This window comes from Anabrus simplex, chromosome 2 (genome assembly GCF_040414725.1).
Source record: "Anabrus simplex isolate iqAnaSimp1 chromosome 2, ASM4041472v1, whole genome shotgun sequence".
Lineage (NCBI taxonomy): Eukaryota > Metazoa > Arthropoda > Insecta > Orthoptera > Tettigoniidae > Anabrus > Anabrus simplex.
This window is the reverse complement of record NC_090266.1, coordinates 55,235,560-55,253,768: the sequence shown is the minus strand read 5'-3', so window position 1 is coordinate 55,253,768 and position 18,209 is coordinate 55,235,560.

The following is an 18,209-nucleotide window of genomic DNA, read 5'->3' as shown; positions in this document are numbered from 1 at the left end:
TTCTCAAGAATTTAGGTGTTAGGTCATTTTTTAGACATTCCTTCAGAAAAACAATGCTCTTAATCGCATTCGTTAGTTTGATCTTTAAGTTTCGAAATCTATTTGCGTTCCGTTTTGCCTGGTTGGCTACGATATCATAATCTATAATCTTCATATCCGTATTGACGAATTAAACAATTAAAATTAGGGGAGGATTTCCACCAATCAATACTTATTTATTGCATATACACTGACTGACAGAGCAAATGCAACACCAAGAAGGAGTGGTCAGAACTTTATGCCAATTTCAGGGTAGACTGACGTTACTGAGGTATGCTCATGATGTGAAATGCGCCGCTGTGCTGTGCACGTAGCGAACGATAAATGGGACACGGCGTTGGCGAATGGCCCACTTCGTACCGTGATTTCTCAGCCGACAGTCATTGTAGAACGTGTTGTCGTGTGCCACAGGTCACGTGTATAGCTAAAATGCCAGGCCGCCGTCAACGGAGGCATTTCCAGCAGACAGACGACTTTACGAGGGGTATGGTGATCGGGCTGAGAAGGGCAGGTTGGTCGCTTCGTCAAATCGCAGCCGATACCCATAGGGATGTGTCCACGGTGCAGCGCGTGTGGCGAAGATGGTTGGCGCAGGGATATGTGGCACGTGCGAGGGGTCCAGGCGCAGCCCGAGTGACGCCAGCACGCGAGGATCGGCGCATCCGCCGCCAAGCGCCAAGCGGTGGCAGCCCCGCACGCCACGTCAACCGCCATTCTTCAGCATGTGCAAGACACCCTGGCTGTTCCAATATCGACCAGAACAATTTCCCGTCGATTGGTTGAAGGAGGCCTGCACTCCCGGCGCCCGCTCAGAAGACTACCATTGACTCCACAACATAGACGTACACGCCTGGCATGGTGCCGGGCTAGAGCGACTTGGATGACGGAATGGCGGAACGTCGTGTTCTCCGATGAGTCACGCTTCTGTTCTGTCAGTGATAGTCACCGCAGACGAGTGTGGCGTCGGCGTGGAGAAAGGTCAAATCCGGCAGTAACTGTGGAGCGCCCTACCGCTAGACAACGCGGCATCATGGTTTGGGGCGCTATTGCGTATGATTCCACGTCACCTCTAGTGCGTATTCAAGGCACGTTAAATGCCCACCGCTACGTGCAGCATGTGCTGCGGCCGGTGGCACTCCCGTACCTTCAGGGGCTGCCCAATGCTCTGTTTCAGCTGGATAATGCCCGCCCACACACTGCTCGCATCTCCCAACAGGCTCTACGAGGTGTACAGATGCTTCCGTGGCCAGCGTACTCTCCGGATCTCTCACCAATCGAACACGTGTGGGATCTCATTGGACGCCGTTTGCAAACTCTGCCCCAGCCTCGTACGGACGACCAACTGTGGCAAATGGTTGACAGAGAATGGAGAACCATCCCTCAGGACACCATCCGCACTCTTATTGACTCTGTACCTCGACGTGTTTCTGCGTGCATCGCCGCTCGCGGTGGTCCTACATCCTACTGAGTCGATGCCGTGCGCATTGTGTAACCTGCATATCGGTTTGAAATAAACATCAATTATTCGTCCGTGCCGTCTCTGTTTTTCCCCAACTTTCATCCCTTTCGAACCACTCCTTCTTGGTGTTGCATTTGCTCTGTCAGTCAGTGTATTAAGCTACAGGACGGGTTTCGACCTCATATACAAGGTCATCTTCAGCTGAACCATACATACATATTTATATAATGAAGCTTTGATTAAGATTGTGTTGTTAAAGGAATGCTATATGATGATGATGTACATTTAGTCACATACAAATGGGGCACGTCTTAGCGTGAACTGGCGTATATGTCATTCTGTACAATATTGCAACTGTATGTCTAAAATATTATGTTGAAGGTCTTAAAATTAGTGTATAAAATATGTCTTTACTTAAACTAACTTATATATTGAAACGGGAATGCCCTACGAGCATTCACGTTTCATTCATTTATTAAGAGGAACTCGCCAACACCTGGCCGTAAGCATTTAAAACTTGCGCCGAGCGCACAGGCATTGTGGAAACTGTAAGCAAGCTCGCGCTGTTCTAGAACACCGGCCAAGGTCAAGCGACGTCACGCAGAAGGTTCTTTCGTGTTCCATAGCATTGCAGCATGAGCGAAATGTGATATCAATATGTCAATAACGTCACCTTGCAGGCAGGAATAATGAACGCTGCTAGACGAAATTTCATGTCAATCGGTGTAAAGATGGGCAAGATATAAAATTTTCTTGGTGCCCACATGTGTAGCCACGCCCACCGACCTTCGGCAATATAAGCGAATCGCCAGCCTGGGGTAAATCAGAGAGTGTGCAGTGTGTGCAGTGTGCAGCTGCAGTGTGCCGTAGGCAGAGAGAGTGAGAGGAGTCGGCAGTAGCCGTGAGCTCAGTGTGTGTGTGTGTGCTAGTAAGCACGTCGCGATATAATTCGTCACTCGGTCCGGCTGTGTACTTGAGTTCGGAAACGTTAGTGTTGGAAGCCTTCTCCGTGGGCTTGAACTTTGTGCATGAACAAAAACGTAATTTCGTTTTTATCAGTCTGTACGACTAGGCGATTATATTTCGTTTGTGGACTATGAATGTGCGTTATGGACTGTGCCAGTCTTCATTTCATTTAAAGACTGTGTCTATCCATTTTTCAGAACTGTGTTCGTAATAAAACTGTGCCAGCCTTCATTTCATTTAAAGACTGTGTGAAAACACGATAATGTTTCTAGCATAAACTATGCCAACCTTGATTTCATTTAAAGACTGTGTGAAAACAGCGATAACGTTTCTAACATAAACTGTGCCAGTTTCATTTCATTTAAAGACTGTGTCTATCCATTTTTCAGAACTGTGTTCGTAATAAAACTGTGCCAGCCTTCATTTCATTTAAAGACTGTGTGAAAACAGCGATAATGTTTCTAGCATAAACTATGCCAACCTTGATTTCATTTAAAGACTGTGTGAAAACAGCGATAACGTTTCTAACATAAAACTGTGCCAGCCTTCATTTCATTTAAAGACTGTGTCTATCCACTGAACTGTGTTCGTAATAGAAGTGTGCCAGCCTTCATTTCATTTAAAGACTGTGTCTATCCATTTTCGGAACTGTGTTCGTAATAAAACTGTGCCGACATTCCCTCTTAAAGACAGTATTAACTTGTGGAATACGGTATCGTCATTTCTTTCCGAGGGACCATGCCAATTCCCATCATAACCTGTTCAGAATCACGTATGATCTTAAGTGTCAGTGATAATCTTCTGAAAATTACGACGTAACAGAACTTGGACTGTCGTTTATTTCAACAAGTGTGTGAATATTGTTCTCATGGTGTACAGTGCAGAGACTGTACCCGGTGAATTTAATTTTCTTTGTGAAGTGCTTAATCACTGCACCTCGGAAGGTCCTAGATTGTTTTCGTTTGTTTATTATTCCAAATACGATAATTCCATCCATCTTATTCTCATGGAACTGTGACTCTGACTTTATCCTTGCTGCTAAAGTGCGTTCAACATCATTGACTGTGGGAACTATTTCGGTGTGCTTCGCCTTAGAGAAGTGTCACACCAGAGTCCCATGATGTCCGATGCGGAAGCTCTACATTTCCCCGTTCCTGCCTCAGGTTCGAGTCGCCATCAACACTAATACAGAGAAAACACCAACGACGGAAGACAACGCCGACGCCGACCGCAAGACGACGCAGACGCCGCAGGACGACGTCCCCTCCACGCCTTCAAGGACAACTCCACGATTCAGCTGTAAAAGGTGACATCATTCTTTGCATATCTATTGAATAAACTGAAGGATCCACTTAATCATAAAATTTTCTTTCACTACCCTTCTCTCTCACTCTCTTAGCATGGGCCGTACACGCCTTGTCGTTTCTCATGCTCTCCGATAAACTGAAGTACGGGCGTTCCTGTTTCAGAGAGAAGGTAGTGAATAGTAAAGTGGCACCCGTGACGTTGGTTTTTTTAGATTAAAGAGAGTAAAGTGATAAAAATTAACTTTGAAATCAGTGATATCTTAACTTTCCAATTCAAATAAAAGTGCATAGTACATACGTTAATTCCAGTTCAGTGAATGTGTTAAAATTTTACGTAGTTCAATTCAATGACTTTGGCGAAATTTTAAACTTTTGGCACAGAACTCTGATTAAGTTTATTAAGTTTATTAAGTTTATTAAGTTTATGTCCCTTTCTCTTTCTCTTGCTATGTAAAACATTTCAGGCACAATATTTATGCACAGTCTCATATAAATGTTTGATATTTATGTCAGTGAAACATTGAACTTTACCATTGGACAATAATGGTGATATTTAATTTTATGCACAAGTGTTTGATATTTTGTGTTGGTGAAATATTGAACTTTACCATTGGACAATAATGGTGATTTTACGTATGAAGTGAATGATTGTATTTTCTGCATTTTGTGAAAATAACGACATTAGTATGGAAAATATACTAGCTGCTATTGAGGCTTTAAAAATCTGTCTAAATGACAGGATTACGGAAAGTAACACTAATCTCGGGCGTAGGATTGCTGAATCTAATAATTCTTTAGCAGCTCAAGTTAAAGAATCTAACGCGGCCTTGGAAAGTCGTATGGAAGCCACTAAGGCTAGTATAGGTCAGCTTAGGGAGGCTAATGAAGTAACTAATCGTAATATCACTCAACTAAGGGAGGCTAATGATTTCAACATTGTAAAATTGACAGAATCTGTTGATCAAAAGTTTGCGGAAATTAATAATAATTTGGAACGTAGGCTCAATAGTGCAGGTGCCGAAATTGAGAAACGGTTTAAAGAATCTAACAAAGAATGGATTCTAAGTTTACGGAAAGAAATGAAAGATTAACACGTGACTTGGAAACTATTAAGCAAGACATAAAATCACAAGTGGCGGAGGACTTAAAACTTGCTTTCCCGTCTTCTTCTCAGGAAGTCCTTAAAGAAGTAGAAAGCTTAAAGGAAGAATTTCAAGAGTCCCATGCTCAATTATCTCTTGCGCAAACTAAAATCGCTTCTATTCAAGACAAACTTCATGAATCTGCTAAAAATAATTTCATGAAGTTGGGAAACGAAATTCTGAAAAGTCAGCAAGTGGAGGCCGATAAACGTGTCAAGACTCAGTTAGATAATGCTCACACGCAGATTACACGTATCTGTCGCGATGTAGCAGAAGTCAAGGCCGACTTAGAAAAGGAGGTCAAGGAAATTGAGAATTCCGTACAGGGGAAAATTAAAACCCTAAAACTTGAACTTCAAGGAGGTATAGAAGCTCTCAACAGCAAAGTATCGCAAATTGAAGAGGATGTTTCATCATCTAGCCTTCACAACACTAGTGGAGAATCCATGAATGTTTCCACAGTTTTTAAAATGACTGAGGAAAAACCAGCCAAATTTTCGGGGAAGGAGGAGTATACTGCTAAGGAGTTTCTCCTCAACCTCGAAGAGTTCTTTCAAGAAAATCACGTTAAGACCGACCGCCGATTACGAATAGCGTCTCGATTGTTAGAAGGCAAGGCATTAATGTGGTTTACCGCTTTTAAATTCAGTATTAACACTTACGAAAAGTTTAAGGAAGCCTTACTTAGACGATTTTGGAGTGCTGAGGCTCAGCACCTGATAAAACTTCAATTATACTCCAGAAAGTATAACACTTCCGTTAATTCCTCGCGATATTTACATTATCTCATATCTCAGCTTAAACAGATGCAGTTTTTCGACCATCCTTTACCGGAGCAAGAATTTATTCAGGTCATAACGCTGCAATTTCCACCAAATGTTCAGGAAATATTGGTGGCAGCAAACGCCCAGGACTTGTAGCAGCTCGATGATGTCCTGAGGAGACTCGATACTGCGCACACTCAGAGCGCAACAAAAGCAGGTCGAACGAAATAAACTACGACCAACTTTACGGAAATGAAGACTCCGGTTCAAGTAAATCCAGAACCGCGGGAAGAAAGAGAAACTCGCCGAGATATTCCGTTTCGGTACAGAAGATCTAGGAATCGTCCCTACGAAGGGAGGGCTAAGTTTCAACGTGGACCTTCATGGAGACAGGCAGTTAACCAACCCAATGATAATAGGAACTCCCAGCGGGAAGAATTAGAGAAACGTTGGAGAGAGACTACGGAATATGTAAGGAATAAGAACAGGGAAGAGGGCTTACCTGGAGCAGCTTCTTTGGAATACCAGGCAGAGATGCAGAGAAGAAATGAGAGAACGGAAATGGATCCCAGAACTACGGGTACAAAAAATACTTTGACGAAGCAATAAAGAGATTGCCTGAAAACCCGGAGTGAGGAGAAGTAGTATGTAGCGCACTCATTAACCATTGGTATTTAGAGGATGCAGATTTACTATACGAGGATTCAACACCACGACAGCCTCGGATACAACGCGGCTTACCGATCATTATCATTATGTTAAGCAATATGATTGTCCACTCTTTAGTAGACTCGGGATCACAAGCCTCACTAATTTCGCAGAAATTAATAGATGTGGCGCAGGAGACGACCTACATCTCCATCTTGACTGTTGCTCAAGTTAAGTTAAAGGCATAGTTCCTGACAAGGCTATTAAATGTAAATTCCAAGCGTTTCTTGAGTTAGAAATTGGTGGTGTTAAATTCCAACATCTATTTTTGATTGTGACACAAATGAAATTTGACTTAATCCTTGGATCAGACTTGCTCATTCAACATGGTGGAATCATCGATTATCCCGCTAGATGTGATTAAATTTTTCCACGTCGAATCTGTAGAGCTACAGTTGATTACTTATAATGACGTGAAGAATCCGGAATGTGACACCCCGGTGGACATAGTAGAAGACAAGATGAGCGAGGCTCCGCCTGTCGAAGAAAGCGTCCACGAAGAGGGGAGACCCGAGGAAGTGGGACCCGTAGAGGACTAGATGGCGTCCATCATCGATGATAAGTTGAACGAGGACCACTACAACTTCACGCTTTACGCCAATGTAGCTGAAAGCCCAGATTACGATGATGATGAAGTAACAAAGGCAATCCAAGAGCTTTTCAAGAATTTTCCAGATGTATTTTCCGAGAAACCTGGAGTTATTAAGGGTTTCAAGCACCACTTAGATGTTACTGACACTTCACCTTATAAGAAACGGCCTTATCCGGTACCCATGAAGTACTTGGAAGAAGCTCGGGTCATCATTAAACAGATGGAGAATGATGGAATCATATCAAAATGCGTCACACCTTACATTAATCCTCTGGCTATAGTGAGAAAACCAAATGGTAATCTGCGCATATGCCTCGATGCGACGGCTTTGAGCGATAGGTTTGTGCTAGAATATGACCACCCTCCCCTACTCCGGGATGTAATTAGGAGATTTCATAACATGAAAGTATTTTCTGCTATGGACATGGCTTCTTCATATTTTCACATTATATTGGATGAAGATAGTCGGAAATTTACCGGATTCATCTATGATAATGTCACTTATGCCTTTAAATACTCCCCTTTGGCATTAAGAACTCTGGTGCAGTTCTTATCAGAGCCTTAGAGGAACAAATCTCCGATGAAGTAAAGGCAGTCACCACCATTTATATGGACGATATTATCATCGCGTCCGAATCCCTGGAACAACATGTACGAGATGTTCATAAGGTATTGGAGGAATTACAGACCAAGAACTTTAAAATTAACGCCAAGAAAAGCCAGTTTTTCAAAACTGAAGTTTTGTTTTTAGGCCATCTTATTGGAGGGAATGGGATCAAGCCCAATCCGGCTAAGATTCAATGTATTCTAGAATTTCCCAAACCCACCAGGATAAAGCACATCAGGCAATTCTTAGGCCTCTGCCAGTTCTTCGCGCAGCATTGCCCTAATTTTACTGAAACGGCAGCACCCCTGCAGCAATTATTGAAGAAGAACAACAGGTGGAAGTGGACTGATGTCTGCGATAAAGCATTTGTGGCGACAAAACAAATGTTGAAAGACATTGTTCAACTGGCCTATCCTAATTATGAGCTACACTTTTATATTGAATGTGACGCCAGCCGCATAGTGATCGGTGCAGCTCTTTTCCAAATTGATCCAAGGGAACCTGAAGTTCGCATCTTTCTCTCATTCATGAGCCGCAAGTTGAGACCCCATGAAAAGGCTTATACGATAACAGAGTTAGAAGCCCTTGCCGTAGTACATTCTCTCATTTACTGGAAAAAGATAATCTTTGGATATCCGGTGATTATTTGTACAGATCATCAAGCACTGACATTTATTCTCAAATCAGACATTACAAGCGAAGGGATAACCCGATGGGCGCTGTTTATACAGCAATTTGATATCACTGTCGTTTACAAGTCCGGAAGGAAAAATATCCTAGCCGACGCATTAAGTCGGAATCCGACAGATGAGGTTTCGATCCTTGCAATTGAAGTCATGAATGATGAAGATGAAGAGTTCTTGCGACAACTAAAGTACCTAGCTCAAGCTCAAGGAAGAGATCCCCTAAGCCATGCGCTGATTCGTTTTTTAAAGGATTTACCCCTCAAGACGACGACGAGTATCCTCGTATAACTAGGATAGCTCAAAAAGTTTGCTACCATGATGGCCTACTTCACAAGTACGTCGACCTCCCTAGAACAACAGATCGTATTTATGCTCCTCCTCGAATAAGGACCGCTATTATATGGCATTGCCATTCCATTTCTGGACACGCCGGTACGGACAAGGTCCTAAAGCTGATTAGAGAAAGGTTTACGTGGGAATACTTACGCCGTGACATCCGTAACACCATTAGGACTTGTGATATTTGTCAAAGGGTCAAGTCCAATAACAGGCTCCTCCGGGAATACCCACGACATTTAATACCTGAAAAACCTGGCCAGATCTTCGCAATGGACCTATATGGACCTTTGCCCAAGGCGTTACGTGCCAACAGATACATTGTTGTCACCATAGATATATTTTCTAAATACCCTATGTTGCTTCCAATTCAGAAGGCAAACACCGGGAACATTCTCCGCAGGATTCGTCGAAACATCATTCCCGAGATGGGCAAGCCGGAATTTCTCTTAACAGACCATGGAAGTCAGTTTACCTCCATGGAATTCCAGGTTGCACTGGAAGAACTTGAGATAAGGCATATCATGAACTCCATCCGACACCTGCAAGCCAACCCAGCCGAACGGGTTATGCGAGAAATTGCCAGATTCTGTAGATTGTATTGTGGCCAACAGCATTGGAAGTGGGTTGAAGTTCTCCCCATTACGCAAAGGATCGTCAATACCACCATGCATGTGTCTATTCAGGACATCCCTTTGAGTGTACATAACGGCCTCACTCCTGACAGACCTTGGGATCGAACTTTGCCTGATCAACCTGATGCAGCGGTGGGCCAACAAGCTCGCATTACCAAGGCACTTCGGCAATTACGACATGCTGCTCAAATCCGAGAAAGGAAGTTACGACATCACAAGTTTCGACAACCCTTACAAGTGGGTGACCTGGTATTAATACGCAGGAAGTGATCAAATTACTGGGGAGGTATTAAAGACAATGGGGTGGTACATAGTGCCTTATTTAAAATTTCTCTTTGACTATGTCATAAATAATAGTGTAATACCAAAGGAATGGAAGGAATCTATAATAATACCAATTTATAGAGGAAATGGTGATAAAAGGAAACCAGAAAACTACAGACCAATCAGCCTGACCAGTATAGTTTGTAATATACTGGAGAGTTTAATATCAAAGTACATCAGAGGGACATGTGATGATAAAAATTGGTTCATGAGGAGCCAGTATGGATTTAGAAAGAAATTTTCTTGTGAGGCACAACTGGTGGGATTTCAGCAGGACATATCAGATCAATTGGATTCAGGAGGCCAGTTAGATTGCATAGCCATAGATCTTTCCAAAGCCTTTGATAGAGTGGAACATGGAATATTATTAAAAAAATTGGAGGGAATAGGATTGGACTTAAGGGTTGCACGTTGGATAAAAACATTTCTAAATTCAAGGGTTCAGAAAGTCAAAGTAGGAAATAATATATCACGAGAAGAGAAAGTTTGGAAGGGAATTGCACAGGGTAGTATAATCGGTCCGTTACTTTTCTTAATATACGTAAATGATTTAGGGAACGGTATAACATCAAAAATAAGATTGTATGTAGATGACATAATTGTTTATAGGGAAATAAATACCATTGAGGATTGTTCAGAATTACAAAGGGACCTTGAGAGTATCCAGCAATGGGTTGAAGAAAATAATATGAAGGTTAATGGAGGCAAATCAACTGTTACAACATTTACAAACAGGAGTTTTAAAACTGAATTTGAGTATACTTAGGATGAGGTAGTTATCCCTAAAGATGGTAAGTGCAAATACTTAGGTGTGAGATTTGAAAGTAATTTGCACTGGAAGGGTCATGTGGATGACATTGTTGGAAAAGCATACAGATTGTTACATGTCATAATGAGGCTACTTAAAGGATGCAACAAAGAATTAAAAAAGAAAGTTACTTAAGTATGGTTCGTCCATTATTGGAATATGCAAACAGTGCTTGGGATCCTCACCAAGAGTACCTAATAAAAGAAATAGATAGTGTGCAGAGGAAAGCAGCAAGATTTATAACAGGGGATTTCAGGAGAAAGAGTAGTGTATCAGAAATATAAAAGGAACTTGGGTGGGAAACTTTAAGTAAGAGAAGGGAGAAAACTAGACTTATAGGATTATATAGAGCCTATACAGGAGAAGAAGCATGGGGAGATATCCGTGAGAGGCTTCAGTTGGAAAATAATTATATCTGCAGGACCGACCACAAATATAAAATTAGAAGGAATTTTAGCAGAAGCGATTGGGGTAAATTTTAATTCATTGGGAAGGGTGTGAAGGAGTGGAACAGTTTACCAGGGGTAGTGTTTGATCCTTTTCCGAAATCAGTACGGATATTCAAGAAGAGAATAAACAGCAACAGAGAAAATAAATGAAATGTTAGAGGGCATTCGACCAGTGCACGTTAATGTAAATAAAAAATGTGTGTGAATAAATTAATTCCATCCCCTGGTCTAAGAAGTTTGGACAGCCAAAGTAGAGGACTGCCTGTAGGGGTGAAGTACAGTGGGGACTTCGGGGGCCGCTATGGTAGCTGTGAAGGCCCTCCAGGATCTCTGAAAAGTGGTGGCAAAAGGGGCTCTAGTTAAGACGCAGCAGGTCGTTATGCTACTTAGGTTCCAGAAAGGGTAAAAAATAAATAAGTAAACAAATGCAATGTAAATTTTAATCTTACACCACTTGTATAGTATCATTTGAAGTAATTCCACATACTGTAAATAAGTTTACTATATTTGTAAGTAGTGCAGGAGATATTATAAGTAGAATTTTGTAAACAATATAAATTTATTAAGGATGAGCTGTGTGTTTAACAGAAAAAATTGTTAGCATAAATTGTATAATATTGTATTATAGGAAAACTGTCTTCTCTTGTTAATTTAATATTTAGTGCTTGACAATAATGTATTTTAGTGTACCATTTGCCACCGAAGTAGACACCTCATTTGCAAATAAAGAGATTTTGATTCGATTTGATTTTGATATTAGGCGCAAGATTTAAATTTGCGGCGTACAGGTGTACCTCCCGGTACAGTCCAATCTTAAGGTACCTTACCAACACTCCATGCTAATCTTACTACTCTATGAAGCCATTTCATCCCTGCCTTTCCACTATACTTCACCATTTCAGGTCTAGATTCATCTATTCCTGCTGCTTTATGACAATGGAGTTTACTTACCAACCTTTTCACTTCCTCAAGCATAATTTCACCAACATCATTTTCCTCCTCCCCATGAACTTGGCAGTTTCCAACACCATTAGGAAGATTTCCTGATAGGTTGAGAAGATGTTCAAAATATTCCGTCCACCTCTACAGTAACTCCCTGGGATCTATTATGAGTTCACCTGAATTACTTAAAACACTGTTCATTTCCTTTTTCCCTCCTTTCCTAAGATTCTTTAAGCTGCTCACACTTCATCATTCCACCAAGATGTTTGCCTTTTCCCATCTTTACATACAGGTGTTCCTAGGCATTCCCTTGCTGTTTCAACTACAGCATCCTTGTATGCCACCCATTCTCTTTCTATATTCTGAACCTGCTTACTGTCTACTGTTCGAAACTTCTCACTAATCATATCCATGTACTTGTTTCTAATTTCCTCTTCCTGGAGATTCGTTTCGTTTGCAGACAGATTTCACTTTCTCTATCCTAGGCCTAGAGATACTTAGTTCACTGCAGATCAGATAGTGGTCTGTATCATTGAAAAATCCCTGGAAAACTCGTACATTCCTAACAGATTTCCTGAATTTAAAAACAGTTAAGATATGAATGAATGAATGAATGAATGAATGAATGAATGAACGAATGAATGAATGAATGATTATAGTCTATTATGGATCTGGTACCCTAGCCTCCCATGTGTAGCGGTGAATAGCCTTATGCTTGAAGAAAGTATTCGTAACTGCTAAACCCATACTAGCACAGAAGTCCAGCAAACGCTTTCCATTCCTATTAGCTTCCATATCTTCCCAACATTTACCATTCACCCTTTCGTCTCCTTCAGTTTAATTTCCAAATCTCGCATTGAAGTCGCCCATTAGCACTATCGCATCCCGGCCGTTGACCCTGACCACGATGTCACTCAGTGCTTCATAAAATCTGTCAACTTCATCCTCATCTGCACCCTCAAATGCTGAATACACCGAGACAATTCTCGTCCTAATTCATCATACTGCCAAATCTACCAGCATCATTCGCTCACTTACGTGCCTAACAGAAACTATGTTGCGTGCAATGGTATTCCTGATAAACAGCAATACCCCATTATTTAGTTTAATTTCCGGGTTGAACCGTGTTGTAGTTTGTCTGTACATCATTTACAGTTTGCCTACGTTTTGAATGCATTGCAGTATTCTTTGTCAAGGCGACTGAAATACCCCCACTCGATCCGAGGTAGTCAGTCTCCCAGGCAGCAATTTACACTACTAGAGTGGCCCTGACCTTGGCCTTTTATATCTTAGTCTTTCTGGCTGACGTAAGCCCTGGCTGTCTCGTGAGTTTTCTGGAAGGTATGTGTCAGAGCGAGGTAGTGCGGGCTTGCCCGCGCTGTTATGTAATGGGGGTTCGGCCCGTGTGTTTATGTTGTGGTCTGTATGTTTTAAACTATGAATGATAGTCATCCAAGAATTTCTGATTTTATATCCTTCTTCTAAATTTATGTTGTTCGGATGTTTCTTGATTTTGATAGCCTCGCGGATTTTCCTTTCCAGATTCCAAGGGTTAGCTGCGAGGATCTTGGTCTTATCAAATGATATTCCATGCCTTGTTTAGTAGGAATGCTTGGCTATCGCTGAAATGTCTGTGTTTTGGTTCTTGGTGTGATGGATATGTTCTTTTAGGCGGGTGGAGATCAGACGTTTTGTTTCACCAACATAACAAGCTCCGCAGCTACATTCAATGTGATATACTCCAGGAGCCTGTAATTCTATTGTGTCTTTTACTGGTGGTAGATAACGGGCTAGCTTCCGGTGAGGTTTATAGATGGTTTTTATGCCGTATTTGTCCAGTATCTTGCCGATCCTGTCTGTAGTATTTTTAATGTATGGCAGTATCGCTGTTTTCGGGCGGGTCAGTTCTTCTTTCCCGTTGTTTCCTCCTACGGTGGCCTTTTCTTTGTTCTCTTCTGATTTTTTAAAGACTCATCGGATGTAATTGAGCGAGTAGCCGTTTTTCTTGAGGGTTCTCGTGAGGTGTTCTTTCTCTTCCTCGAGGTGCTCAGCATCTGATATCGCTATGGCCCTGTTTACCAGTGATGTTAGGACAGCCTGCTTTTGTGATGGGTGATGATGAGACGAGGCGTGTAGGTACCTGTCTGTGTGTGTGTGTGTGTGTGTGTGTGTGTGTGTGTGGGTTTCCTGTATACTGCATGACTCAGAGTCCCATTGGAGTTGCGCTTTACTAGGACACCCAGGAACGGTAGTCTACTTCGATTTCCATGGTGAACTGAATATTTGCGTGAAGAGAGTTGAGATGGTCGCTAAATAGCTGTAGGTTATTGCTCCCGTGAGGCCAGATTACCCCATACTCTGCTCTTCCCTTTCTAACACCCGTCAAGTACACTTTATAATCTCCTATCTTTTCCTCTTTATCTCCCCGAACCCGAATGTCACTTACTCCTAGCACATCCAGATGCATCCTCTTTGCTGACTCGGCCAGTCCTACTTTCTTTCTTCCATAAGCCGCATTAATATTGATCGATCCCCATCGAATTCCATTTCGTCCGCCAAGTTGTTTCCAAGGAGTCCCTTGCCTGTCAAATGGGAGTGGGACTCCGTTACTTCCATAGGTCCGAGGCTTGCTTAAATTGTTCTGAGCTCGGTAAATTCATGAAGCAGGATGCTACCCTACTTACACATAGTCCAAGTGAGGATCTCTCCTTTAATGGGTTATGGACCAATGGTGGATTGTATAGTCCTAGCTGCCTGGGCACAAGGAGGGCTATGACTCATAATATGTCCCATTCCATAGCAACTGGTATCCCGACTCTCAGGACCACTTCCTAGGCCACTCAGCCGTTGCCCATGGTTCATGAATTAGGACGTGACTACAGTAACCCACAGCATGAACCATAACAAAAAGTATGTGTTACTTTATATTTAAAAGAGATTAAAAATACAAATTTTCACATCTGTTACATGTTTTGTTTTTGAGTTATACTCATTTTAAAAATCACCCCCTTTGTCAGTCCTTTTCACCCCTCCCCCATACGTAGGTTTTCCAAAAATAAAAAATACGATTCTTTATTTTAAAAGGAGATTCCAAATAGATATTTTCATCACTGTAATATCTTCAGTTTTTGAGGAATAAGTATCCTCTGAAGGTATTCAACCCCTTTCTCACCTTTTTTTCACCCCCTTAAGAGGAGTTTTCTGAAAACAAAAGGTACATGTTTCCTTATTTTCAAAGAAGATTCCAACTACCAAGTTTTACATCTGTAACATCTTCAATATTTGATGTATATCCACATAAAAAGAATTGAACTACATTCACTTCCTTTCACCCATCCCTTAAGTGGATTTTCCGAAAGAAAAAAAGTATTTCCTTATTTTTAAAGGAGATTCCAAATACAAAATTTCATGTCTCTAACATCTTCAGTTTTTTGAGATATAAGTATCCACATAAAAAGAATTCAACCCCTTTTTCAGTCCTTTTTACACGCCTCCTCCCCAGTGAAGTGTTTTTTCTAAAATAATCAAATACGTGTTACTTTTATGTTCAAAAAAGATTAAAAATACAATTTTTCACATCTGTAACTTGTTAAGTTTTTTATATGAACTGTATATATTCTCATTTCAAAAATTTACCTCCCTTAACACTTCCCCTTAAGTGGATTTTCAGAAAACCAATTATGCATGTTCCTTTACTTTTACAGGAGATTCCAAATACCAATTTTCACGTCTGTAACGTTACGTTTCTGAGATATACTCATTTTAAAAATTCACTCCCTCTGTCACACCTGTTCACCACATCTTAACACATTCACGCCCGTATCCGAGTTAAAGTCTATAGCGCGTGACCATGCTGTGGACCGTATCCGAGTTAGCCCGGATAAGCGCAACCTTGAACTGGAGCCGTTCCTACGCAGGTGGGATCTATTTCGGTCACAAATATGTGCGAGAGAGATGAAGGTAATACCCTTATGAATGCTTCTACTAACCAGAAACCACATGGCCACGGTGATTTTCCCTCTCAATGGCCTTTTTTGTTTTGTTTCTGAAGGTAGCCTAGCGCTGGCCAAACTAGCTGCGTAGTTGGTTTGTGATTGCGCAAGCATGTGTATAATCGCATTCTGAAGTGTAACCGTGGCATGTAGGGACAATATAAATGATGCAAGTGGTGCGAATTTACAAAGCACAGTTTTTCAGCTGCTTGAAAATTATCTTGGCCAGGGGTATACAGTCTATACTGCCCCCTTTTCGGCCAGGGGTATTGTACCAGTAAAAGAGCCCGACTCTCAGATTAAATTTTAAAGTATCATGACTATAGTTCTCGGGCGAAAAACTGGATTAATTGTAGCTAGGGCTCGGTACAGGAGGTAGGGTCCTATCTACAGAAAAACTTTGACTCTGATTGCACAAGAGTTTATTCAAATAAGTCATGAATTTGCGCATCACCTCTAAGTAGAAATGGATTGTCTTCCTCGTATTCCAATAGTATGGCTCGGGTTCTCCAGCTCACCAAGCCAAGCTGGTTGAAGCACGTTCTAGAAGACTCCAGGGATTCCAGGGACTCCAGGTACTCCAGACAGAGGCAGTTGGACTGTCTGGATTGACGGCAAGTAGAGATGTCTCGAACTCTGAGGCCCGGGTTGAACCCCGGTGATCCAGGTGATGTTGTAGATAGTCATGTACAACCTCAGCCCAATGAGACTGAGAGGATTGATGTTCCCAAGGTCACTAGTAGCACTGAGTCCATGAAAACCTTGGATGATCAACTTATAAGCAGAGTTCTTGATAATTGTACATCAAGACTTCCAACACTCCTAAAACGATATGAGTGGTATTAATAATTTAGAGTTCATCACTAGGAAAATCCTCGTCCCTGAATAACTTTTGGCAACGAAAAATACAAGTCCCTTCTTGTTAAATTATAGTTAAACTCAAAGTTCATTACTAGCGAAGGTGCAAGTCTTTGCCTAAACTCGAATGAAAACACAAGTCATTCACTTGGAAGTTTGAATATATCACTGCCTTCGTAATGATCAGGCCGTAGTGTAACTTCTGTGACGTCACGCAAAGAGGCGGTCAGCTAGGTCCGTCCGACCCGCGCAATGCATGCACATATCGTTGTAATGCGATATAATTTGTCTTTTAGTTACGAAATATTAACGATTGGTTGCATTAATATAACAGATGAAAACAATAACACTGTGATCTTTCGAAATATAGTAAATAAGGCCGACATAATTTTAGGAAAATTTGGTTTAGAACGTGATAAAAACATCCAAAGCATAACGATTGTCTTACTTGTCAACGCACTCAACAAATCATATTTTTCATTGATAAAAGCATGGAGACAACGAACGTACAAAAATAAAATGTGTAATAATAAAAGGCATTACCTCCATAACTTTAGATGTCCATAAATACGGCAGCTTTCCTGGTTTTCTTCTTGGAACTTCCGGCACTATCCTTCCAAGATCGTTTGGAGGCACTTTCTTCCATACAAACATTTGTTTGAATTTTACTGTAGTTATTTAGCAATACATTCGCCCAAATGGTAACACACCGGCCAGTAAGATATACTAATGTTTTCCCACATTCACATACAATTGTAGAGGAACTAAGTTGCATTGCTTCTAGTAACAGATGATTAAGCACAGATTTTGAGTCCTCAGAATACAAAAATAACATTTTGTAACTATCAGAAACAAGAACTTCAAAAATTTTATACACCTGAATTCCAATTTCAAGTGAGAAACTAGATTGATACTTTAACCCTCCACGATTTAAATGGTTTAAATAACTCACTTCAGGGGGTAAATCACAAATTAAGTCTGAAGCTGTAATTAGAGTTGTCTTACACAACAAGCATTCACATCTGAGAGAGACTTTAAAGCTAACATAGCCAGCGAGAAATATTATTATTTCTAAAGTAGAGGATTCCATCTCAATTTCTTCACTTTCATTTATGACATGGTCATATTCAGCAGGCAAAAGGAATTCATTGGATATGTCCTGGTCTGAAGCTGCATTAATATCTTTGATCATATCAGAAACATTGAAAATTGCTTGCCTAGACTTTAACTTCAGTAAATTTGTAACTTTTATTTTTCTCTCAGATTCTATTATCTGCTGAACTGAAACATTGTAGTTGCACCCACTCATCTGCCTATACTTTCCAAATCTTTTCTCCAAGTCATCAGTTTGAAAAGTGCCTAACATTACATAATGCAAATTCAGATCATTCAGCTCGAGCAAGGTCTCAGTGGAATGTAACAAAGCTGAAAATGTCTCCTTACTGAGTTTTCCACAACTTTTGGGAGAGTCAATGATAACAATATCATTCCAGCTTTTGAGCCAGGAGCAAAAGGAATACAAATACTGAACACTTTCCTGACCCATGTTTCTAATAGGCTCAGCATACTTCTCTCTCAAACGAATCCCCTTCTCG